This window comes from Stegodyphus dumicola, chromosome 12 (genome assembly GCF_044657685.1).
Source record: "Stegodyphus dumicola isolate Sdum_Otavi_A_Nest chromosome 12, ASM4465768v1".
In the NCBI taxonomy this organism is placed as follows: Eukaryota; Metazoa; Arthropoda; class Arachnida; order Araneae; family Eresidae; genus Stegodyphus; species Stegodyphus dumicola.
In genome coordinates this window covers 118,853,240-118,881,034 of record NC_140779.1, presented here as the reverse complement: position 1 = coordinate 118,881,034, position 27,795 = coordinate 118,853,240, and the positions used below count along the sequence as shown (strand labels likewise).

Below are 27,795 nucleotides of genomic sequence, written 5' to 3'. Positions count from 1 at the left end.
TTCACGAATACTAGTTTTAAGACCTTTAGTTAAAGGTAATCAGATTTGAGAAATATCTTTACAAATAATGAGAAATTCAGATCATTTTCATAGAAACATTTACATATCAAAACGTATACTCTTCGTAACAGCTTTCAAATTTACTTCAATGCTGTAAACGCAACAGATTCTTCATGTCTACATGTACGTAAACTTGATAAAAAGCAGAAAACAAGTTACTTGTTGAGTTATGAATCAGTGAAATATCTGATTAAAAAATAGATATAAAAATGCTCTAAAGATCAATCAACGTTTTATATATTTCTTATTTTTAATTTCATTTTATTTCCCTCGAAGCATTTACAGTTTCAGTTTTCGTAAAATATAAGCAAATAGCCTAAATAATTTATGAGATCTTAACTGAAATTTCACCCATTATGTGCCTCGCCTTAAAAATGCAGCACATTAAGACGTGAAACATGAAGTAACGAAGTAAAAAAAGAGAAATATATCAAGAAAAATTGTGGTCAGTAGGAACACAGAAGATATATACGAAAGATAAAATGCTGGAGATTCATCTTGTTTTCTTCTTTCGATGATTCATCCCCCTTAGAACCACAGAGATCAGCGAAAAGCCAGTAGGGTCCAATTATGTTCTCAGCTTCTCCGACTATTATGGCTTGTATCTCTATCTTTCCTCACCTCAATCACGTGATGATCTCTCTGTTGTCTTCTTGAGCTTTTTTCAGTTTTTCGCTAAGTGGAGTCTACTTCAAATATCGTCAAAATCTAACATAAAATAAAACGAAAGTAAAGCTATAAATCAGATTTAATCGACAATTTAAGTCAAACGAATAATTATGTAAATTACTTTTTACTTTTTGATTATGTAAATCACATTTTATTTTGAAACCTGTTTACTAATAATTACGGGTTACGGGTTTTCAAAAATACATTTTAAAATCTGTTTGTTTTAAATAACTGTTTATGATGTTAAAAGAGTTTTATTCTCATTCAGATGCTTAGCTAAAATAGATATATCATTTTACTTATTTTTTATTCCATATTTAAGTCAGGTAATATCCAATAACGTAATTATTTGTTTTATTGTTGTAAAAATAATTCTTGTGTGAGGAATTATCTAATGCTTCTGTTACTTTTAATCAGAGCTATAATTACACCGGAGCCCTAAATAAGAAGGCTCCGGCGCTTCTTTCACGTAACTGAACAACAATTTCAGTAAAAACTTGATCTCGAAAATTTTATTTTTTACAATAAAACTGTATTACAAGTCGCTTAATAAATTTAAATTTATCTCTTTACATTTTATTTTATTTTAATTATTTAATTACTTTAATAATTTAACTATATTAACTTTAATTAATTAAATATAATCATTAATTAAATAATAACTGACATATATTAATTATCAATACTAATTAAACAATAATTAATTGGTTCCGTAATAATTAATTACTTAATTTTTAATTAATGATTTTAATAGTCGTTTTATTTATTTATTTACTTATGTTCCTCTTTGCTGACGGTCTTCCCATAAGGCTCCGGCACTTCTAATTTTAAAAATCAAGCCCTGCTTTTAATTATAATAAGAAAATGAAAATGATTCGATGTTATTAAAGGATTGTGCATTACTAAACTGCAAAAGCAGAAATTACCGAAATCTTACGATTGTCTGGATTGATGCTTTTCAAAAAATTATTGAAGTTACATTTTCATTGTAATATACTTATTTGATCTGTGCATTTAATTCCTTTCACTAATATTTTTTTTTTGTAAATAAATAGCCCTGCAACTAGGATATCTGGTGTTGATGAAAGCTCCATATGTGAATAGAAGAAAATGAAATCAAAATAATTAATATGCCGAAGAATAAATACATTTTGCGTGAAGAAACAACGAAATGGCCTACACTAGAAGAAAGTGTTTGAGAACTAGGTCTAGGAAAACAGCCAGAATGGATTAATTGTAACAGGAAACAGCGGGAGATTATTTGCCGTAAATTGGGAAAAACTGAATGCAAATGAAAGTGAAAAATTTTTAAATAACTTTGAGTTTGTGTAGTCAATATATGACACGGAATAATTTAGTTCTACCAGAAAAAACCAAAGTCTTACAAAGGTTTTCGAAAGATTTCGGCAAAAGTTCGGCATAAGTTTCCAGAAGTATGTTATTGATCTACGAAGGTAAAAAATTATATTTGCTGTCAAATTCTGGAAATATGGATAAAACATCCAGTAATGCCTGATATGATAGAAAATAAAACAATTGATGTGAAAGGAACATATGCGGTTCACATAAAAGCAACAGGTCACGAAAAATCTCGCCTTACCGTAGTTCTATGGCGCATAAGAAATATTTGACAAAAGCGTCCCCTTACCTCACAGAACCTGGAAAGTCTGGACATGTTCAGCTCCCATCTAACCGACTATACGAAGAAATCTTTAAAAGAATATAATACAGACATGGCAGTTATTCCAGGCAAATTAAGACCATTAGTTCACCCTTTATATATGCGTAACGATAACCATTCAAAGAAAATTTAAATTGGCTACGAAATACGTGGATGTTAGATGGGGATAAAGCATTTACAAAAGGAGACCAAATGCGTCGTGCCAGTCAAGAAATAGTGTATGAGTGGATAATAAAAGCATGGAATGAGATTAAACCCTAGATAATTGAAAAATGATTGAAAAATGTGGTATATTTAACAATTTAGAAGGAACGGAAGATATTTTTTATTTATGGATCAGATGATGGTGAAGATGAAATAAAATTCGATGAAGCGCCCGAACGTCAAACGGAAGGCGAATTTGACGAACTTTTCATGTTATCTGATAATAAAAATTTTTAATTTCATAAGATATGTCATTTCGTTTAAATAAACAGCATTTAGGTGCATGTAAAAATTAAATTTTTATGATCACCTACTCCTTTATTTTAATCTTATCATTTTATATCCGACATATCGCTTGCACCCGTAAATTCCGATTTTTCTTATTTTTTGTATTAAAAGTGCGTGTTATACACCTGAATATATTTAAGTACATTATCTCCTGTGATAAAGGTAGTTAGAATTCTACTGAAATGAAGTAACTTAAAAGCATTTTTAAAAAATGAATCTTGAAACGTTTTTTTAAATGAAAAAATGAATCGAGACTGAGTTGAAAATGGAAACTTTTAAAAAGGTATAGTTGCAAATGTAATCAATATATATGTGCGTGCAAATATGTAAGAGTGCAATTCATTTAAAAAGAAATTCATAACTTTTTATAAATTTAAATTACCAACATATTAAAAAATGGAAAAATATATTTCTTAAAAGAGCAAGGGCTTGCAAAGGTCATGTGGCTTTTGCACCTGGATATAAAATTTTAGCCATTTTATTTATATAAACCGAATTACAGGAGAGTTTATCGCAAAGATTTTTGATGTTAATCGGTAATGACATAATATCGCAATGTAAGAAAAAAGGAAGTGATTGACTGAATGATCCATCTCAGAAAAAGGTCACTCTTTAAGTGAATTCCACTCTTATCAGTGAGCGGTCAGCTATAGACAAAATTTATGTAAGAAAAAATGACTGCAGTAGCGATATTAATATAAAAGCCAGAGCCAAGCCCACCTAGAAGGTTATAAAAATATATATATTAAATAAATAAATGTGCCTACCTTATCTCACAGAAGGGTCGGGTGGCGACTGACGCCGGCGCTGAAAATCACGCTTTCTAATATCCGTATCCTATCACCATTTTTTTCAATGCACATAAGTCAAACTAACGAAAGACGATAGTGGCATGAGTCGAGAGACTTATTGTGGGAGCCTCTTTGTATTTAAGTGAATTATGTCGCAAGGCAGTTAATGTAGAATAAGTTTTATGGTGGATTTTCTTGAACTTCTGCGAATGAGAAAGAGTATTTTGTAAGTGAATAGTGTTATAAATATATGACATGTCGATCAGGATAGAGTCGAAGTTTGAAATTAGAATTCAGTTTTACAGCAAAAGGAATGTATGAAACCGAGCTGAGAAAATTTTGAAGAAACTGAGATGCAAAGAAATGAACAGCAAATATGTAATGATGTTTAGGAAAAGACAATTTATTTCGATATTGGAAAGAAAAGAAATGTTTTATGACAAATTGATCAAATACGTTTTTATTTTTTCATTTTATTTTATTTATTTATTTATTTACTTTTAGTGAAATGGAAGGAAACATTTCATCTCTCTAGTTTTAAAATGAGTCTTCGTAAAGTAAGTTTATTTTATTCCATAATATTTATTTATATATTTATTATATTTTCCCTCTTCAGTTCTGTATATATTCAGATTTCTAAGCACTTTTTTTAATGCGATCCGATAAAAGCCGTAAACTTGAGTCATTAGGTTATTTTAAAGCAGGAGAAATGAAAAATGAGCAATGCCCTCGCCCGGACTCGAACCTGAACCTCTCGATTACGCGCCGAGTGTGCTGACCACTACACCACGAAGGCATGCTGGAAGGAGGGAGGAAATACCTTATATACCCCCCTTTTAAAGGGCCACCGGAGATTAGGGGATCCAATCGCCAAATCATGGAGTATGATGAATTGTTGTCCACCACCTTTTAATTCGGACGCCACTGTAGAGACATCAGGATTTTTTCTTAATTTTAATTTTAATTTTTATGTGGGAGTGGTGAAATATGAGCAATGCTCATGCCGGGACTCAAACCTGGACCTTTTGAATACGCGCTGAGTGTGCAACCGTTTACTTATACAAATGTCCTCTGTTTTTTAATGTTCTCTTTACGAAATTTATCCTTTACAAAAAATCTAAAACGTATTATCAAAAATAAAATATTCCATAAAATGCTTTCAATTTTACGGGAAAAGATGAAAAGCGAAAATATGTTCCAGCTCCTATTTTTTGCAAATATTGATTAGAAATAGGACTAATTACAATATGGCTTACGTATGTAGAGTAGTTTTTTACAATATGCTTTGAATGTCTATGAAAAACTGAATAACAGGGACAAATGTGTCGATGTTAAAAATCAAGCTTCAAACATTTCCTTATCAGCCAGAGAGCAAAAAAATTCGATTTCCACATATAAGTAGGCATAATGAAGAGCAGATACAGAGATCTGAACAAATATAAAGTCTATGAGGTAGTAATAGACTTTGTCATCTCTGTACTGCACTAAACCCCTTATGTCAAAACCATCGAAATGCTGACGATACAACACATCATTACTCTTATTTGCAGTTTCCAATATGATCGCTTCCTTTTCAGTTTTCTTAGGTAAGGCTACACCAGTTATATTCATTTTGTTGATATGTATGTTATTTTTAACTCTTAATAATGTTATTAATAATAACATTTTACTTTAATTAAATAATGTTATTTTTACTGCTATTTTAGGCTTCTAACTTTATTTTTAATGTATTTATTACACTCATTATTTTTAACGTTATTTATTATTTCATACATTTCTGTTCTTGTAGTTACATGTTACTTTCCTTTTTCCATATGGATTATTGATTACCTTACATCGTCTTAGCGTTCGAAAGGTTTCCGTAGGAATGATTCCGTCCGAAAGGTTTCCGTAGGAATGCTTCCGTACGAAATATTTCCGTAGGAATACTTTCAAAAAGAATCCCGAGAAACCTGTACCAGTTGTACATAATAAATATCGTATTAACGATTATATTAAAGTACATTTAAATCCAGTATCACAGAAAATACTTAGAAATTTGAATACAATACTGTAAAAGAAGTTATCTTTTCATTTTTATTTCAAAACTGAAGACGTGAAAATTTTCATTCCATCATACAATAATACTTGCGTAAGACACTTTTCCAAATATTAAAAAAAATTGACAGATGAATATTTATTTTAATTATAGCTAATTTTTTAAATTCCTCTTCATATCTCGTGCGAGCTATTGTGTCGTAAGCGTTTATTGCCTCGAGTTGGCGGGACGAAAATCCTTCTTCTAAACTCCGTGAGGGCGAAGTTTGTTTTACATGTATTTCTGTTCTGAAATATCTAATGTTTCTAAAGTGTCGCCCAAACTAAAATGAAGTAGATGATAGGTAGATTCTACATCACTGCGTGTCGTACTTCTTTACTTAGTCAAACTTTAAATGGGGAAGGGGGGGAGGGAAATATAAAGAAATATTGAATTTCCTTATACATGCTTTCATGGCGTAAACGAATACAGTGTCCAACTGACAAATGGAAAATTGATTATTTGTACCCCTTCGAGGTTACGATTTGATTTTTGATGCTTCCTGCTCCAAAAACATAAAGTTTCTGACATTGTGTGATAACGTTCTCCTCTTAGTTTGACAAAGGGCCGAAGTGATTAGATCGGTCTTGTTTAGTTTTTCTTAGAGCGTAAAACATCCCCCCTCCCATGAATCAACGTGCTCAAATCTCACTTTCGTTATTTCATAGTTTTCAAAGTTTTTAAGTGGAAGCAAATATTAATATAACATTATATAAGTATGTTTTAATTGGCTATATTATATAATAAAGCATGTTAAAATAAGCAACTGTAATTTTTTGTTCAAAACTATCAATTTCACCTAAAAGAATATAAAAACGCAAGCGTTATCGAAGTACATGAGTAATTTTTTTTCTATTTTTTGAAACTCAGCTTAATATCTCTAAATCAATGAAACAGTACATATGTTTACACATACCACTTGTTTATCGGAATATTTCTAAATAATTTTAGAATTTAAATTTCATGCGCTTAAAAAGATGTTAGTAGTTTTGTAAAAAAAAGGGGTCAAAGAAAATTCACTAATATAAAATTGTTAAAATTTTTATTTGTTAAAAAAGAAATTTTTTTATTTTTTAATGATTTGATATTTATAATCATCATTTGAGAATTATTTATTATTATTTCAGTAATTCATTATGCTTCTCCATATACAAATTTTGCGTGATAGTTAATTATTATTTAATATGAATAACATTTCTATTTTCCATAATTTCTCTAAACATTTTACTCATTTATTCGAATAGATAGAGATTGTTGAAATTCCGTATCTTACCCATCGTATGAAATATCACGGAAAATGTGATACTGAATTAAAAAGAGATAATAACTAAATTAAGGATTACAAAAAAAACAAAAGAAAAAATAATGCGGATTATTATACGGAATAGTTACGCAAAGGCGTGAGATATGTAAATATTCTATCTGGAATTCCACTAACTAACCTTTCAATTTATAGGCATATAAATCAGTTTCAATATTAAATACACAAAATATTTATTCGAGGATGCAATGTATTAAAAAGAATCTTGAGGGCAAGGATTACTTCCGTGAGTCATAATACGATATATCGATAAGCGAAGCCGACATACATCGATATGAAAACCGGAAGTATCTCACCTGTATCGCAACAGATCATCAGCATCGATCCTCGCCCTCCGAGGTGCGATGTGCATGCACAGTGTGACTTAACCCACTCTCCTCTTTAGTCACCCTCTATTCCGTCACCCTTACGCATCATATTTCATCAACCTCGTAGCCGGCGAAAATTTTTAGGCGCATATAAAACCCAATCCATTTTGAGCCTTATCTAATCGACCTTCCTATCACTTCAGAGCCGGCTTAAAATGCACTCAGTGTGACCTAGATATGATTAATGTTAATCTACCGCTCTTCTGCCACCCACCCTACCCCACGATTTCCTTCTGTGTCGACCCCCCTCCCCAGTCTGTCCGTTCTCTCACAAGGATGGATGCTGAAAGTCGTTCTCCTGTTCCTCGATCTCTCCCCTCCCCCGCCTACTACTCAACTTCCCCCCAACTCTCCCAACGCACACACTTTTGCGACTTATTTTCGGGATATCTAAGAGCTAAGTCACACAGGCACAAAAAACGGCAAAAATTGCAAAATAAAAAAATAAAAAATCGTGGTGGTGGAATTTCTTAGCTTGATAGGCTAATGGAAGAGAAGTTGGACCTGGCGATTAGACCTTTAGGTTGACACTTCTCAGTGACGTCATAACGTTGTGGAGTCAGAGTCACTTTTAACCTCAGATAGGGATTGACTCGACTTTTTATTTTATTTTGTTTTTCCTCTTTCGCAGTGATATATATATATTTTTTAGACAGAGCAGCGCCTGTCCAGAAATGGAGCGCCCATTTGATAAACTTAAAATCACACCCCTTTTTTTAGTGCTTCAACTCACAGAGGAATATTGAGATAACTTCACGGCTAAGTTCAACGGAGGTCACACACGTTTTATCATTAACAAACAACAGATTTATTCATACATGATCTTAAATTGGCCCGCTGGGTATGAGCTTACGCGCTGTCATACATCAGAACTGACGATCTAGTATTCTCAGTTGTTCATTCTATTACTTTTATTTTTATTAGCTCAAAAGAGCGTTAGCCAGAATCGGCTATTAAATTCGAGACGGAATTTGGAGACCTATCACTTTAAATGCCTGAACCACTTTTTTAAATTAATGTCAATATTTCCAATACGAACGTAGGTCTTTTCAATAGGTCCTTTTTTAGAAATCGGTTACAAATAGGTTCCAAATATTTGAGAAGATGTCTAGGAATGAAATGATCAGTATTACATTTCCTACAGATGGGGGTTGACCTTATTTCCCTGCTCAAATTTAAGGCATTTCAGGTGCCCACTTAGGAGCCTCGTCAAAGTAGTCTGCTGAACACGATTACCCCCAAAAACAATAGCATCTCCCGACTGCTGCAAAGTACCACTCATGAGCGGGAGGAGAATGCCGGGAAGTGGCAACAGTACATTTAACTCTCGATCAGATCTTCAAACAGGTCAGAGTTACAGTGGTCAGTGTCATTAAAGTACTTTCCATAGCCAAGGTATCAGCCATTTCATTACCGTAAAAAGCCAAAATAGAGAGTAAAGTCTTATCACCAATACGAGGCCAATTTCGCAGATGCCGAACGGAATTGCGTCTGTCAGTCAGAATCCAGATACCTTTGTAGACAATGCACTTGTATGCAGCCTTAAGATCCTCCTCAATAGCTATACGCTCAGAATGAAAACCAGAACAGTGATCACGGTTTCTAGTCTTAAAATTAATGAAGACTCCCCTACCACAATTCCCATGTTCATTTTTAATGCCGTCAGTGAATATCTGAAGGGCATTAAAAGGAATACCATTTTAAGTTTCCAGGGCAATCTGGTTATTCCGTATTTTTGTTGGTATACGAAGTTAGTTCTGTTGAAAATAAATGTCTGAAAGTTCTTCCAGGGGCTTGATAATACATTTCAATGATTATATCTTAACAGTTAATCCATTAAAAACTATCAGATAACCCAAAGAAAAAAGGCTGTTCCTTTTCAATCTTTGAAAGAAACCCAATCATGAGAAGTATAGAAGTACCGTTATTAGTTCATGCAAAAAGGACAGTGGTACAGCTTTTCTTCATCAAGAGACGTGGAACACCAAAAGGTAGAAGTCTGACTTCGCTCCGACTTCGCCTACTTGTTTTAGCTGGAATAACGCCTACTTGTTTTAGCTGGAATAACTACTTGTTTTAGCCGCCTATTTCGCCCATTACACTATTCACAGTGTTACCGATGATATTTTTAAGAGAACGGCGCCTTGACGGGAAAGTGGTTAGTGGCATTGACTCCCGCACTGAAGGGCCCAGTTTCGAATCTCGGAGAAGGCATGGATGTATTTTGTCCGTCCCTTCATAGGAGGTAACAGTGTTTCACGTAATAGGTACGTTCACAATTGAAAGGCCTTAGTAGTGGAAACGTCTATTAATGGCTAGAGCCCACCATTGGGAAAATAATATTTAGGGAAACTCTGAATTATATTTCATATAACTTTTATATCACCCTACGTATCTTATACAGAGTGGCTCAAAAACACCTTCACGATTTTTAATTTCAGTAATTCTTTTTGGAATTGATATTTATTGAGTTTATCATTTTTAGGTTAACAAATACGTAGGAGTTTCAATAGGTAACGATACACGCATGTTAAAGACTATAACGTTTTATTTGGAAAACAGAAGAAGCATTCTTTCTACTCAGAAAATTTTCTTCGATAATTTAAGTCAGATATGCTCCTTCTAACAATATGCTATTGCAACTTCTAACCAAATTTGAAGAGAGAGGATCAGTAGGAGAAGCACGGAGGACGGGAAGACCGCGAACAGGAACATCCGTTGTACTTAAAAGAGCTCATTATTTGTCATCGCAAAAGCAGGCATCATTTGTTAGAGGTCATTTTTCATAAATAATAACTTCTAGTATTTCTTCGAAATAAATATTTATTTTTATTATTGACATTTGTAACCACAAATAAATTAACACAAAAAGGGCGCGCCCACCGGCGGCCGAGCGGTAAAATCGCTGAACACCGGTAGTTCGGTCCGAGGTTCGAATCCCGCGAACGGGCTGGCTGCATGGGCGTTTTCGTGGTTTCCCCATATTTAACGTGTATAGGAGCCAGTTTCCCTTAGAAACTCCTCCACGAAGGCATCCCTCCTCTTAGGCAGATAGCCCTCGAGGCTTTGCCATAATCACACACGCAAAAAGGTCGCTTGTTAAAGAATTGTCACATTTTTTATGCCATTGAGGCAAGAAGAGAGCAGCGGCAGAGAGTCTAACTAGCAAGAACAGCGGAAAGCAATACTATGTGTTCGAGTTATTAGTTCGGAATAATTTATTTTCGATTTCCATATCATTTGATTGGCTAATTAACACTAAACTCCAAAATTATTACTGGCTGTTTGAGTTCCCATTTTCAAAACAATCTCCTTCACCAGCATGATGTAAAAGGTCATACGATGTCTATCTTTTTTAACATTTTGCAGTTTAAAGAGATTTTTAATAAGCAATTGCTATTCATAGAACGGAAGGGGAAAATATCCAAATTCAAACAGAACGTTAAGAATCTGCATAAATATACATACATTTATGCAGATTTTTCATTATTTAATTTCCTCAAATATAATGCAGGACTGTAACATTTGGTGGCAACAGTTTGAATATAGTGATCCAACGCAAAATCGCAAAACGAAAACTATAGTCCTTCAGGGACAAAGCCCCTTTGGACTAATAAATATTAAAAGAATAGCTATTTCACTGCTTTGACCAATATATTTAAAAATCCACTTTAAAAATAAAATTATAATAAAAATAAATTCTAATATTCTTAATTACGATAACTTAGTTAACAAAGTTTAATATTAAATTTGCAAATTATTGTAATTAAAAATCCAAACTGAAAATGAAGCTTCTGAACTATGTGGCTTTTCAATTTGCTACATCCACTAAAAATTTTATTTTCATAAAACAAATATTTAAGTTCTGAATCGAACATTTATTATAATTTATGTTATAAAGATCTAAACTGCGTATGTAAAACATGATAGTACCCTAATGTGCGATTTAGAAGTCTAAACAAAAGAATGCACCGCCCGCATATAAAACAGTTTTGTATACGTAGATATCTGTTGAACGATGCAATCAAAAATATTCATTTACGTAAAAATAACCGAATTTTTTAATTTTTACGATTCCCATACTTCTTGTTCCCAGATGGTAATGCGAAAAAGTAAGATTTACGAGTTCTGATAATTCAATACATAAACATGTTCAGTTTCAACGATAAACTAACCTAACTACCCTTAACCGAAACAGAGACCGCGGGTCATTTCACCAGCGCACTCTACCGGTGAGCACTTCCCAAACGGTCGGATATAAAACACTTTTATTATTGTCCCAAAATTTCGCTATCGAAATGCTCTAGTTACTTTACTCTGGCGTATCACTTTACAGTTGCCCGCGCTATCTTCTCCGACAGAACTACTGTCGTTAAATTTGTATTAAAAGAGGGAATGATAGGGAACGATAGCGAAAAATTGACGGTTCTAAAACTGATATTTCGAACAGCTCCTCTTCCCTGCTGTCGAAACGTAAGTTCGTTACCGTGCCGTTGCATTCGATATTTCGATTCGATATCAGTGGCCGCACCTGCCGCGTGATCGTTAGGGGTGGTGGGTGGGCCTTGCCGTGCTTTTGGGCACTCGTCGGCATAATTATCGAACTAATGCCAAGTAATTAGTAAAAGGGGAGACTAGGTGTAGGGCTGTTTAATTGAAATGACGATGATTGTCGGTCTGTCCGTCCCTCTGCCATCAGAGGGTGAGTGGGAAGGGTTGGTGGCGACGAGAAGGTGTCTGCGGGATGACGTACGTTCGGAACAGTTAGAAGAGGGTGATGATAGTGCGGAAGATGATGCGATGCTTTTGATAGTTGTTGTGCTGGTGAGTAAACGCTTAACTCTCATTCAGCTATCGATGTGCGGAACTAATGATTAAAAATTTTCCAACTTCCCCAGGAAGTGTAATATTTTAATCTTGAAACTTTAGAAACATTAACAGCCAGGTAGATAAACAGAAAGCGAGTTGGTGTACGTATATAAAGAAAGATTGTTTTCGCCTATGAGTATTTCAGTTTTATTTCCGTCTGCATTAATGCATGCTTGGGTTTTAATATAAATCTTACGATATAAATTTACCAACGTTTAATAAAAATCACCGTTTGTTTTTTAACTATGGGGTCGCTCGAAAGCAAAATAGCTGAAGATTAGCCTCTCTCTATACGGTAAAAAATTTTTAAAATAATATTTATAATTTTCGTAACTTTTATAAAATAATAGTTCGCAGTTTTGCATTTTTAACTGAGTTAATTAATCGGTAACATTTTTTTAATTAGATCAAATTCAACTTTATATTAAAGTTATTTTGTACAAAAACTGTAATTGGTAACCTGTGTTTAAGGTTTGCGAACAACTTAGAACCAATCCACCATTAAGAACTAAATGATGAAAACCTTTTAATGAATTCGTTCTTTAACAATTTTTAAATTAGGTGAAATTCAACTTCAAGTTATTTTGTAGAGAAACTCTGTATAAATTTTATGGAAACAGAAAAAGGACCTTCTTCTTCAAGAAATAAAAACATTCTGCAGAAATCAACCTAAAGTTTTTCCTCTTTGCCAGCAATTCCGAAATGTATATTTCTTTCATAAAACTTCAGCCAATTTACTTTAAATTTTACTTTAAATTTTTACCTATTTCGTATAGTATTAAAGACCTTTCAACAGCTCATAAGAGAATTGCTAAACATTTAAACTTTGAAAATGGTAACTTAATAAATTAAGTTTTAACGAACATAAAATTAAGTTAACTAAAATTAATTTAAAATTAAGTCAAAATAAGGCTGTTTTTTCTTATGTTAAATTAAAAGTCAAATATGTAATGTTTTCATAAGAATTAAAAACGTCTTTCTGTCATCTATAAAGAGTTTTAAACTTAATTACGAAACTTAAAAAGTACTTTATTACGAAATTTAGTAATTTGATATGGAATAAGAAAAATTATAATCTATGTTTCTTAACATGCTCATATTTGGTCTTAAACATATTCTTAGAAGGAACACTATCGGATATTCCGACGAAAATGACCACGAAATTTTCAGGGTGAGATCAAATAGGTGAACAAATCAACAGGTGGAATTTAGCCTCCCGCCAACTTCAGTGTTTAAGGCGTATAAAGCAGCATCAGAGCCCGCAATGTTTACAGTGCAGATTGGCAAACCTATAATGCATATATAAGATTTAGGCATTCTGTCGTGAACACAGAATACATACCTGTAATAAAGTTACACATGTAATTCAAATACATTACTCGATGACACACTAATGTCGTGGAAAATGCAAGCTTGTACAGGCTTCACCCAGTAAGTAAAGAAGGAATTAAACTCGCATAAATCGCACAGAGTAAAATTTATGTCCGGAACAAATCAGGCGTGGAGATGTTGAAGAAATTACGTATTGGCTTTAAAATTGAGATATCTGTTTCTTTCGCTTATTTCAAATGCTCGTGCAGAATTAGATTATTATTTTAGACCCATTTTAGAATCTGACTTTCATATGCTGTTGATTTCTTGCGAGTTTATGTTATGTTGCAACACCTGTCTCATTAAGCGTCTCCATTTTGTTTGGTGGTGTTTCTTTTCTAGGCAGTTGTATCTAAGGGCTTTTATTGCTGGCAGAGAGTAAACAACTCATGTACTATGCGTTTCTCAGTGTATGTTAAATCCAAGTCGTTTGTTGTGTACAAGTGTATAACGTAGTACTTATTACATCACAATAATATTTATTGGCGTTTGAAGTTCTGTATTACATTACTCAAATAATAATCTGTACCGTACGACACGCATGCGTCTTGCCAGCAATAAGCCTTCTCGCACAAAGACATTAAACCAACCTCACAGGTGCCGTTCCAAGACAGCAAATATTGCAGGCAAACTCTCCTTTTCATGTGCCTTGCTTCGGGGTTGCGGACGATTACACAATACCACACTTCACATGCGCTGTTTTATTCGCATGCTCTTGATCACATTTGAAACTTTTGTGGCGAATATCATCAGAACTTCCGATAGGTTTCCTTGTTGAAAATACCTGACGCGGACACAACATGACTTCCTTGAATAATCTATTAAATCATACACGTTGTTTCGCGGCACTTCATTCAAATTTACTTCATCGAAGTATTCTAACTTAATTAACCGATCCCTCAAGGCAAGTTGAAAATGACATCAAATACCGCAAATTTTGAAATTAAATATCCCGGTAAACGTGCTTCACATGGGATTCAAACTTCTTATGATTTTATTTTTTTCATAAAGCGTATGAAACATTCCCAAATATAAGTATAGGAACCGGGAGATAGCATTAAAAGTTTCATTTCGTTATTTGTCACAAATTATTTTTTTTTAATTCGACATTGCCCAAACATGAATATTTTCTTCATTTAAAACATGAATATTTTCGTCATTTAAAACCTGAATATTTTAGTCATTTTCGTCTGTAGTTAGAAATATAGGACTACGACTAACGACTGCGAAAATACAGGCCGCATAAGGACTTTAATGCTGAGTAACGGGTATATACTTTTGGTATTGCCGATCTCGGTAATAGTCGCATGTAGAAAATTTCAACGTTTTACGGTTAATCTTTTTGTGTTAGGCGAGCTGCAGATGTATGTACGTACGTATAGATGTCACGAAAAAACTCCTTTTTGAATCTACTTTAAATAGATCTTAAAATCTGTTTTGGAAAAAAAAAAGTCATTTATTCTGTTCTTACGTACAGACCTCACGAAAAAAAATAGTAGATGCAGGAATGGTCAAAGCGGATATTTCCGTTGAAATATGACACCCGAATTTTTTTACCTTTAAAATGTTTGTTTTACTTTATATACGAAGTAAAACTTTTTTGGGGGGGAAGAGGATGGCATTTTAAGAAAACTGTAAAACAGTTTCATGTGGTAGAGCTACAAAGCTGTATGTTAATGAAGCAAAGAATTAACATGCTATTTCTCATGACACTAAAATGGAACTAAGATTCATAAAAATTTTAAACAGATGCATGAAGAATCCTTGATGCAACGGTCGGTATTATTCAAGAGGGTTAAATGTTTCCAAGAAGGAAGAGAAGACGTAACTAAAGGTATAATAGCAAAAGGACCTCTAGCTGCAATGTCGTATGTCAATTCACGTCCGCTGTCTTTCTGAAGCGTGATCAACGGCTAACTGTGAGAAAGACTGTTGAAAGATTAATTAAGTAAGAACGCTGCTCACACGCTTTTAATCGAAAATTTGGGAAAGACAAAACAGTGAGCAAAGATGATTCCAAACTGCTTGATGACTGAGCAAAAATTGAAAAGAACGGTATACCATGTAGCTTAATTAAACTATTATTTTCTCTACAGTATGATTATGGGCTTAAGAATGCTACTTAACAATGCAATATACATACTACATAGCATATATAGCAGATAGGAAAAGTAAATGGAGAAATGTATAAAAAAAATTAAGTAAATGTCCGGAAAAAAAATTCGAGAAAGCAGACCCAAAACTGAAGTCATGATTTCTCTCCTTATGGAAGTGAACACCATCAGTTCATCCCAGAAGAGCAGCTTATAAGTGCGACTTACGATGTGAGTATTTTGAATTGCCTACAATTTGGTAATGCAATGCAATGTGAAAATGAGCTTCCAATGGTCTTCATGGTTAACACAGCTCAACACAAAAAAACACTGACACAAAAACCAATAATTACTAACAAGAAATAAAATAATAGTAAAATATATACAATTAAAAACAATAAATTAAAATTCCCAATACTGTTCTATCGCCACTTATATAACTCGCCAAGTCCTTTACAGATCTAAATTCTTTCATGTGGCAACAGAATTCCCTAACATGTTTCAGAAATAAGCAGTCTTCAACGAAATGTCGTGCATAGCCTTCAGTGTTACAAAAATTTCAAATTAAATCTTTTCAGGTATGCCGGAAAACGCCTATGAAGCACTCGAGTGCTATCTGCCTAAGGGAAGGAATGTCTTCATGAAGGACTTGCAAAGGGAAACTGGCTTGTATACACGTTACACATGGGGGGAAACCACGAAAAGGCCCATGCAACTAGCTCATTTGCCTAAAACCCAGGTCAGAACTACCAGTTTTCAGTGATTTTACCGCTCGGCCGCTCAGTGGTTAGAAAGAAACAAATGAATTTTGCGTTATGACAACATTCAGTTTTAAATATTTTTCATTTCTAACCTATAATTCTGTCATTGCACGCACAATTTTCCCTATTTTTCTGAAGTTATTCAAGTAACATTTTTCTGTTTTCTAAAGTCAAAATAGGGGCAAAAGTCAAAATGCAAAGAGTATCAAGTGAGACAATGCTTGAGATACTTTCAGAAAGAAACCCGCACAGTCGTTCTGAACGATTGGAAACTACACTGGCGGAAATGCGGTGATAGTAACAGGGGATTATTTTGAAGATGATAATATCGATATTCTCAAATACACTAAAATTAAATTTTGATTTATTTGTACCCAAACTTTCCTTACAGAATTTGTATATTTGGTAGAGTACTAATATGTAAAGAGACCTGGTGCTACTTTCGAATCATTGCCATAAAAGAGAATTAATAAATGTCAATGGAAGTATCTGAGACGAAAAAACAACGATGTTACAAAAGTTTAGTTGATATTTTCTGGCACGATAACTGCTTTAATGTGAGCAGGTAATATAAAAAAAAATTAAATCAATTCCTACTTACTCAACAAAGAAAAATTTTTTAAATGAAAAAAAAAAAAAATTTAATATGTGCGAAAATTGTATTAACATCAAGTGTCATCCACTGCAAGTTTAAAAGAAATGTATTTGAACTTGAGTAGATGGATAAAAAGTATTTTATTAACCACAAAATTTGAATGAGATATAGGGAGAGTGTGAGCTAATAGTAGGAATTTAAAAATAGTTGAGCAATTAATTAGTTAATAGGATTTCATTTCCAAGCCCTAGACAGATTTCATTTTCAACAGCAGCTGTTACATGCTATTTGGAGATTAATGATTTTAAATATCTCATATGATGAATATCTATGGATATATGGATTTTTGATTAGATCATCAGAGACCACCGTGCCTTTTTGACCTGTTAAGCATTTTGAGACGTACAAAGCCAAGAAGGAACTTAAAAGGCTAGAACTTTCATTGCTTTCCTCAATCAACTTTTCTATTTCTTTCACGAGGAATCCATCATTGAAATGTGGCCAATCCCTACCACCTATGAAGTGGGATTGATGGTAGCATGAAAACAAAAAGAAAAGCGTAGCGCTACAACTCCCAATAAAGTTGACAATATATTCACGGAAAAGCTTAAATGTAGTGGAACCTCGGATCACGAGTGCCTTACCTCAGAAACAAATTATCTGAACAAACTGGACCTTCGGGAAGAATCATTTTGACGCTTCCCTGCACTTAACGCTCATCTAACGTTCATATTTCAGTAAACTAATCATAGTATCAATTTATAATTTAAACAACAAAAATCAGCGTTATGTAATCAACGTTTTGTTGTTTTAATTATAAATTAATAATTTTTCGGCGTGTTTTTTATCTTAATTAACCATTGCATGCTTTAACTAGTCTTTTGATTTGAAATAAAATAGTTGAAATGCTTTTTTTAGGTTACGAAGCTTTCCTGTCTTTTCCTATTTCGTGGCAATCCTTGAAAGTACTACCTTTCAGGGAGTTTTTGTGAAACTATGTACATTAACTCTTACACATCGTTAGAGGCCAAAATCTGTTTCTCTTATGGCCAAAATCTCTGCCCGTATTTACGAATTTTTGTTGGAATAAATTTCCTTACCCCATGCCAAATAGAATGCTACAGCTTTAACAATAGTCTACTTAAGTGAAGCGATTACTTCTCTTTTGGTAACCATTATACAGTTTCACCCAGTGTGAGCAGTTTTCCCTTAGAACTGGATTACAACTGCGAGTATCAGCAGCTCAACGTTGACGCTAGACAAAGGAAAAAGAAGGGGCATTCAAATAACGGAGCTGCTTCTGGACGCTTCAAAAAGGTGAGCCATGCATTAACTTGATTGGGGAAAGGACCAGGCAGAAAATGGACTAAGACGTTCCAACAACCTGCTGCTGATATCTGAATGCTCGGGCGTTTCGGGTGACTTTCCTATGAAATGATTTAATGACTATGAATATATAAAAGGTGAAATTATCTGAAAAGTATATTAATGGCATTAATGTACAAAAGGTCGTGCTGGTGAGAATTCTCAGAACTTAGATTCAACTTCTTAATTTCAGTTGTGCTGAAAAATTTTCAAATTTCTATCTTACTCATACTACTGATCTATTTTTTCTACAGTATCTGTATCCCTTTCTTCTATGTTACGTAAATACATATTAGAGCATATTTTTAATGATACCTGAGATCTGTTAGTTCTCAATTATTCATTTAATAGAAATGCAAATTTAGGTGCTGTAGATTAGATGACCATCCTGTTGACCCATCTATCCTTAGCCTGACGGGTATTCTTCTTCTAAGAAGACACAAAAGGCGGGAAAGACAGACAGATAGACAGTGTGAATAAGATAGTGAAGGAGAAAGCCGGATCCTAGTTTAAACAAAAGACATCCCGCGTGCGGCTGAGATGAATCCGAGATAATACCAGCTCGGCACGGCTCACTGTAACCGTAATGACTGAGAGAAGTTCCCCTTATCACAGCCAGATCTCCTACTCATTTCCGAATCGCCCATTATATTCGAAAAGATGAACTATCTTCTTCCAAAACTGTTTCTCACTCTCTTTCTCTCTTTCCTTCTCTCTCTTTCGATTCAATGATACAAGTACTGCGAAAGGCCCTCTACGTCCCATTATCAGTTTTACTGTCGGTGAAGTCAAAAAGAAAAAAAATAATAGTTGAAAAATAAAGAATTGTCGAATGAGCAAAACTATACTGCGATGCTATCTGTGATACTTTAAAAAAAAAAAAAAAAAAAAAAAAAAAAAGATTCATTCACATTTGTCACTTCCATGCTCATTTTTTTTCAAACATTTCTTTCTCGATCTCTCGAATTTTTAAAGAGCCATTGTGTTTTCATACTGCTGATTTTAGTCTTTTATCGCTTGTTTGTAGGGGGGTGGAGATTCCCATTTTTTTATTTTGCGTTTTTTAAATGGCGAGAAAAGTAAAAATCGTTAAAATTTTCCCGAGTAGGCTCTTTTTTGAAGTGTGTGAATGTTTTTATGCCCTTTTGTGAATGGCGAACGAGATAACTCAAAGGGAAGAAGATGAGACGATTAATTACTTGGTGATCATTAAAAGTTAGTAATCGCAGAAAATTATCATTAGCTTTATAGGCTGATACGAAAATTTTATTTAGATATCTCTCAACCCGATCTTAATACTCTCTTAATTTTAAATGAACGGCAATAACCCAAATTTTTCATCATCACATGCATTATTTATAGCCGACGAGACTCAGTGGTTTTTTTTCACATCAAAATGGGTACTTATCGTTGGGTCATTTTTGCTCGTTAAATGCTCGAAATTTCAGCATTTCTAAAATTTATGCAGCAAATAAAGTGTTAGCTTATTCAAAAATGCCCCTTTCGAAAACCTGAGCCCGGGTTTAGTGAAATGTAGAGAGCCATGAAAAGTTACAATAAAATGTGTCACAAATTTATTTTCGGGCAGAATAACCACCGTGTAAATGTTTATATTAGTGGTAGGAAAACTTTTCAAGAGTCGGCTTGTTGAAAAGTCGGAAAATTTCTGTTTATCTTATAAAGTATTTTTCTAGCACGCCTTCGTAGTGTAGTGGTCAGCACGCTCGACGCGTATTCGAGAGGTTCCTGGTTCAAGTCCCTACGAGAGTATTGCTCATTTTTCATCTTTCCTGCTTCGAAATAACCTAATGTCTCTACAGTGGAACCCGAACTAAAAAAGGTGGTGGATGATGATTCTCTACCACCAGGATTTGGCGATTCGGACCCCTAAAACCCCAGTCGTTCTTTAAAAAAGAAAGAGTATATAAGGTATTTCTCTCGCCTTCTTGAGCATTTTTCGTAGTATACACGCTCGACGCGTATTCGAGAGGTCTGTGGTTCGAGTCCCGGCGAGGGCATTGCTCCTTTTTCATTTTTCCTGCTTTGAAATATAGCTGTATATGCTAAATAAATACAAAAATAATGAGCTGTATATGTTAAATAATTACAAAAAGGAATAAAACATACTAGGGCACTGAGATTGTAGTATTTAGGGAAAAAGGCAGGTGCACCTTAAGATAGATTCATTATTAAAACTTTCATTGTTAAAAACAGTTTCCTACAGCATATTAGTTTACAAGACAAAAAATACCGTTTTACAGAATTAAAAGAGAGAAACTATGTTGTGTTGTTGCTGTTTTTGTGACCAATCTCCTTTGTCTGATATCAGAGCAAGCGCACGGAATTCATCGTGGACAGGAGGCAAGATTTCGCCTGCCGTCGGCAAGAGAATCGGGCAGTTCGAATTTGCTCAATTCCGCCGCCAATTTTGAAGGAGAACACCCCGCAGCAGTCTCCCATCCCTCTTCCCTTACCACCAACCTCTCGAGAAGACCTTTGGCTCGCTGCATATTTTGAGTAGTATGCAGACGCTAAAAAAAAAATACATGCTTCCTCCGAGATTCGAATCCGGTCCCTTCGGTACGGCAGTCAGAGTCACTAATAAGGTGCTACGAGAGCATGAAGAGAATATAAAACGTAGAATAAACATTTCAATTTAGAACCTTTTACTTAAATACACAAAAAATTTCATAAAATAGCGTTTTTAGTTATAATACGTTTGGTTATTTAAGCTAAAAATAAAATTTTGGAGCTGTTAACAATGCCGGACTTTAAATCAAATTTTTCACCGGGAAATTTAAATTGATTTTGCCTAATTATTCTTATATATGTGTCATTTCTGTATTATCACTTCCCGTGTTTGAAATGATCTGTCCTAACATGTGGGCTTTCTGAAATTTTACTTTTAGTCCCACACCACCAATATACTGTGACAGCTAAAATATTACTTTTTAGAAGCATAAGCAAATACTTTTTAAAAAGTTTCTGATGTATTTAATTTTACATTTTTTGTTTATACAATAGACAAAAATTGCAAAAAGAGGAAACCACAGCTTCTTGGAAGCAAAAAAATGAATCTTTCTAATTAGTGGTGAAATGGAGTAGACGTGGTACCGTTCTTCTTTGGAAAATTTTCCAATCTGTCTGATGCAGTAAATTTAAAATTAATTCAATTAAATTTCTTTTAATTTAGAAATACCGTCTTATCATCACTTGGGATTGTTAACAATGCAATATTAAATCTTTCTATTTAAAAATAAATCCTTATTAACAACCTAAGGATTAAAAAATCGGATGTGTACACCACATGAGTTCCTTGCGCGGAATATTAAATTATACGTATTTTTTCTTGCATTTCATTTAAACTTATTAGATTGAATTCAGCGCATAAACCACAAGAGAATAAATTAACTCTTTAAAATTCACTGTATTTGTTTACCATAGCGACACTCTGGCGCTAGGTTCACTTAACAGCGTTACATTTTGACCATATGCTCCATATAAATTTATATATATAAATTTATATCATTCAAAGAATTATCTAATCGTTGCCAGATGTTCTATTCAAATATTATAATAAATCTAAAATGACGTTTAAAAGAAATTAAGCAAACAAAGATAAGTTTTTCACAGACAATTCAATATTTCTCATTCAATAAATTCAGTTCTCACTTCCCGACAAGGCAAAAATACATAAAAACTCAAAATATCTATATTAAAAATTACGAAGTAAATCTGAAACACTTATTTCCTCGAATAAATTCCAGAATGGATTAAGCATGATTTAATTCTCAATAATAAAAAGAGGCATTATCTTTGTTGTTGCGAAGCTTAGTTTCTCTAGATTGGCAACAAATCCGCTATTTTGCCAAGTTTAAAATGTAAACAAACATGTCCGCCATCGCAAAATTCATTACGCTTAGCTGCACAACTTTTAAATTGTTGATAATTCCACAACTATTGCATGCAGATTTACTAAAGGCATAAAAACCTTAACCAGAAGATAAGAACAACATAATTCAATCACTTCTAAAGCAAAAAATTCAAAATTTACAAACATATAAGAATAAAGAAACTGAGCTCACTGAGCCGAGTAACAGAGTGGATATTTATATACTTTTGGTGATGCCGATTGCAACCAAAATGGGTTGTTTGTTTTCTTGTGAACCCAGGTTTTACAAATTCAAATTTTTTTTACACTGTGGTGATCCCAATAACAAGAAAATATTATTACATTTTTGGAGACATACTTTACAAACAGAATGTATATTTCCATCATGCCGTATGCATATATACTTTCATAACATTAAGATATGTTGTTACAAAATGTTGCAGCCATAATTTACAGAATTATTGCTCCATTAACTCAATAAGTAGTTAGATATATCTTCTTGCTATTCCTTTACAGATCCGTTTAGCTCACTAAGTAACGTCCATATCTTATTCACCCAATGTCACTGCCCACAGCACTGCAGGTAGTGGAAGTAGTAAGATAAGTCTCAGTAGGAAGTTACAGTATGTATGTATCTCTTCTCTTGATATATAAACTTCATATAGAGACACAAATATATATCTATAAAAGGAATTCACTAAAGAAAGAACCATCAGTGGGCTAAGGTAAAAAATGCCTCTGCGAAAAACTGAAACTTATATCACATTTGCAGGCCCCCATTTTCAGATCCCCCGGCACGCACAAGGCAAGTTGACCATCATCTTTAAACTGTTGATAATTTTTCTTCTCGCTGGATAGGTGTCAGGCCTCCTAAATAGAGCTGATCTAGGTAGGTGATACGACGTCCAGCTTCATGATGGATAAACTGGATGACAAAATACCTGTCCAAGGATAAAAATATTCTCTCTCTCTTTGTGTATGTGTGTGTGTATATATATATATATATAGATATATCGAAACTGGCGTTTATAAAACTTCCCCCAAGGCTTCAAACATTGGCTTCCACCATCTCCACACATACCCGCTGGTCCATTGTCGGCAACGTTCTATCACAAAATAATGGACATCGAGATAAGAAACTATGAAACACGGTCTATGTGGTCAGCGGAGGAGAGGGGTGTATGTTGAAGCTAACTCCCACCCTCCCCTCACTCCTACCATCTTCGTTCTGATGGGCTATACTGACGACAAGCTGCCGCATTGATATATTATAGGTCTTATATGGGCTTAATAAGGGGTAGTAAGAACTTCTGGGTATGGTGTAGGACGTGGTTTAGCGTCTCAAGTTAGGATTATATTTTCTGTGTTAAGAGATATTTTTGTTCCATGTTTTTATCATTATGTGTACTTTTTGTTCCGGTTGGCGTAGAAGGGAGAAAAGTTTAAAGAAAATGTGCTGTTTTAGGACCACCAACAATGAATCACTTGAGAAGTACATACAAATGCTTAGTAGGATTCTATAGCTATCTAAAAATGCATTTAATTATTTGTATTTTTAATTCTAAAGCTGCTTTTACGAGAATTCAATTGTGCTTTCTTTCGCATTTAAATTACATACTTTCATTTATTATATCAATTGAAATTGGTTTCATAAAAAATGTATTTTGTGGATTAACATATTTTATTTCGTGGCAGCTAATACAAATTACACAGGTTATGTAAAATAATTATTGTTTGCAAAGTTTTCTAAATCTTTTTCTCTGAGAGGAATTGCATAAAATGCAGAATATATGTAACCCTGTCGGAACAGATAAAAGAAATTCAACGTAGACTTAAATTGAAAAGCCATTTAATTCTAAATTAATATGGAGTCAGAAATTTGTGAACTTCGAGTCTGAGCCTATGTAATAATGCATCTAATCCGTATCTTATTGCTTCTTTGGCTGCAGAAGTCTTATTATACCTACACAATTGCTTCTTAATTTTAGCTTTATGTGTAGTTAACTACTATTTTACTAAAGCTGTATATATTGCAGCGAAAATTGTTCCGTTCACCCGAATGCATCGTGGCTCAGTGAGTGAGACGTAGGATTTGAAAACCAACTGTTCCGAGCTCAAAACTCAACAAAGGCAAGTTGCCTAAAAATTAGTTTTGTTTAAATTTCCTTCCTGTTTGTTTGTTTGCTTTATGTTCCACATAATGGACAATTTTCTCCATTTTCTAGAATGATCCAAGTTTCGAATGTTCCAGCTTGCCCATCAGGTTTATGTAAGTGGTTACTCATTCAGTTCGAATAATAAAGTCTTAAGTCTGGCCTTGAGTACTTGCCTCTTTATTTGTACGATCACATCATCTACGCCACAATATAATACTGTTTATTTAAATTATTTACATTTAATTATTTACATAAAATTGTTTTCATTTAATAAACTATTTTAAACACTGATCTTTTCTTTTTTTTTTAAATCAAATGCACTTTTCTCTATCAGTGATAAAATAAAATGCATAGAAATTTAAAAATCCTATTTAAATAAGATCTAATAATAATCGCTAATACTGCACAAAATATTCGTTTACTACCGCCCATGATAGATTAGAATTTTCTCAATTTGTGGTCTGCAGACTACAAACAGCACAAGTACTACAAGGCGGTATCCCTTTCGGTCCTCCTAGATTTCTAAAAAAAGAATAAAATAAAATTCAAATGAGCTTCGTATAGAGTACTATAGCTGAAAATCTCAAAGCTTGGAAATTACACATAGAAATCACTTTTTCTCCCAAGATTGATATTTTAAGGAATTTATTTCTATTATCCTATCTATAAACTTCCTACTCTAGTTTTAACAACAAAAGAAGGATTTAAAATACTATCCCAGTAGTGCTTCTCACCATAATTTCACTACACATTCGATGCCACAGGGCTCATACTAAACTGTGTAACTGTGCTTTAAAAAATTACAATGAGGTGTGCTCACTTCTTATTAAATTTATATAAAGCAGGCAGAACCCGCTCTGATTTCACCTTCTAAAACATTTCCTTAAATACTAACTTCTTTCTACCTCATTTGAATACACACACGCCAGTCGATTTGCATTCTGGCAAAAATGTGTGGGTTGAAAGGAAGAGTGACAGAAAAGCAACTTCATAATAAAATATTTTTATTTAAATATATTTTACTATGTAAATAAAAATTCTATAAAATTATTTTACAGAATTCTAAAAAATTCTATAAAATTATTTATTTTATAATGTACTATAAAATAAAATTAAAAAGTAAATTACGTAAATCCTCACATACTAATAAGCCCGAACTACCACATAGTCGATATGTTAGTAAGGTTAATACAAATGCTTTTCACTTCCCTGTATGAAGTATCTTTAACTTCAATGTATTGTAATCGCTCAATGTATTGAACAGATTCCAAAAAAGAGTAATAAAATGGATTTAGGATGGATTCAGAAGAGACCTTTTTGTAATGTCTCTACGTACATACATACGTACGTACGTATCTCGAATAACTCAGAAATCAGTAGCCGCAGAAAGTTTAAATTCTGCATACGGAACTACTATTAAACGTGTACATCATGCACCTCCATTTCTCACTGCAATCAGCAGCACCAAACATATGTATATATATAATGTTGTATGATCTTAAATTCATTTAGTACGAAAACAAGTTACTACTACTTGCGCAATTGCTGAAAAGTAAATTAATAATAATTTATTTACTAAATAATATTGATGAATTGATTATATTATCTCCTAAGTTTAATTATATTAGGATTATCTTAAAAAAGTGAATCCATACTAGTAAGTTATATTTTGAAAGATGTTTTGAAGTAACTTGAAAGTTAATTGTTAAAAATGTTTTAACGGGGACTGGAATTAAATCATTAATAACTATATATTTTCTTATATATTAGTAAATTGCGCACTTTTTGCTTTGAATGGATTGAATTATGTTTTTAGTATGTTCCTGTTAAGGATTTTACTTATGCCTTTAGTTAATCTGCTTGCAATATCTGCAGAATAATTAAAAATTTAAAAATGGCGTTATGCCTAATGCAGCGCGAAATTGTTTGCACTTGAAACTATTAAAAGAACAGAGAATTAAATCAATTGATGCACCAATTTCAACTTTTTTCTGCCCAGTGGGAGCAAAAGTTGATTTTTAGTTTTGTATACCAAAACTTTTTTTTTTTTTTTTTTCTGGCAGCTGGCCGAATTGCTTGTTTTGGCGTAGAAACTTTTAACTTTAATTGTAAAGAATAAATAAATAAATAAATAAAAATTAGTCCTTTTTAACTGTATTTGGTGTTTATGTTTTTTATATTCTACAATTTTCAATGAAGAAATTCTGAGTTTTTATGCATTTTTGCCTTTTGCTGCCGCGATGTGAGCACAAGATTAATTGAATGAGAAATATATCTCTAATTAAATTCGAGGAAAAAAGTTTAAACGAAATGCAGCAGAAAGGTGCATAATTTAATAGGCCGTACAAGGAAGTCATGTGGTGCCTACATCAGATATGTTTCCAACGTTATTAACATTATTATCACACCTTCATCTATTCTAAAACACAGTCATATTTACTGAGTTTCGACACTTAGGCTCTGATTCAGAAAGGCTCTGTTGAAGCCTTTCTTTAATAACGTAGATAATTATGCATTTTTTATTCTGCTTATTAAGTTAAAATGAGTATCCAGAATAAATAAGTCAAAGGCGTTTCACAGAAAATTAAAGAAAAATCTCATATATTCCTATTTATCAATTCATGAAAATAACACATTGCTATCAAATTACAAAACTATTGAATAAAACTTTAAGATAACGCTAAGGGTTCTCTTATATCTACCATGTCGATCAGTAAAAGCGATGCATTAATGGCCAAACATGCCCATCTGTAGAACATCAGACATAATATAATTTTATCACGAATTCCTTTTGATAGACAGTGTCTCTAAAAGCTCTACCTCTTGTGACAGATGCGTTGGTTTTGTATTTGCATCACGCATCATTTACTGATATCAATTTTTTCTTCACACTGTATGTTTCACCGCGGCTCTGTGTGTGTTATCTGACCTCATGGTAACGCTACAAATGGACTGATTTATTGTTCAGATAGTAGACGATAGGAGGGCAGGTTGATGCTTTGAATTTATTTATTCTGCTGATTTGAGTTTAACCTTATCGGTGGAAGATTTCTTTTCAAATAAAAGCAATGCGAAGAGACAGCGGCGAACAGGATATGCAAGATCACATCTCAAGGGCGAGAATAGTTTTGCAGAATAGTAATTGAAAATATGTTTTCCCCCCTTTTTCAGGTTTTTGTAAGTGAAAAATTAACTTGGAAAATATTAGGTAACTGATATTTTAAAGTTATTCTA

General features: G+C 33.3%; 1 protein-coding gene and 1 long non-coding RNA gene across 2 annotated transcripts in view; both read right to left on the bottom strand.

Annotated features, from left to right (window-relative positions):
* The window catches only part of LOC118192605 (zinc finger protein ush-like), a 373,369-nt gene that overhangs the window by 178,092 nt on the left and 167,482 nt on the right, over positions 1-27,795 (bottom strand). The gene's annotated exons all lie outside the window — the stretch shown is intronic.
* LOC146993740 (uncharacterized) lies at positions 288-7,506 on the bottom strand. Its single transcript, XR_015038276.1, has 2 exons — positions 7,388-7,506; positions 288-768 (listed from the first exon to the last, which is right to left on the bottom strand). It is a non-coding gene; the product is annotated as an uncharacterized LOC146993740 (long non-coding RNA).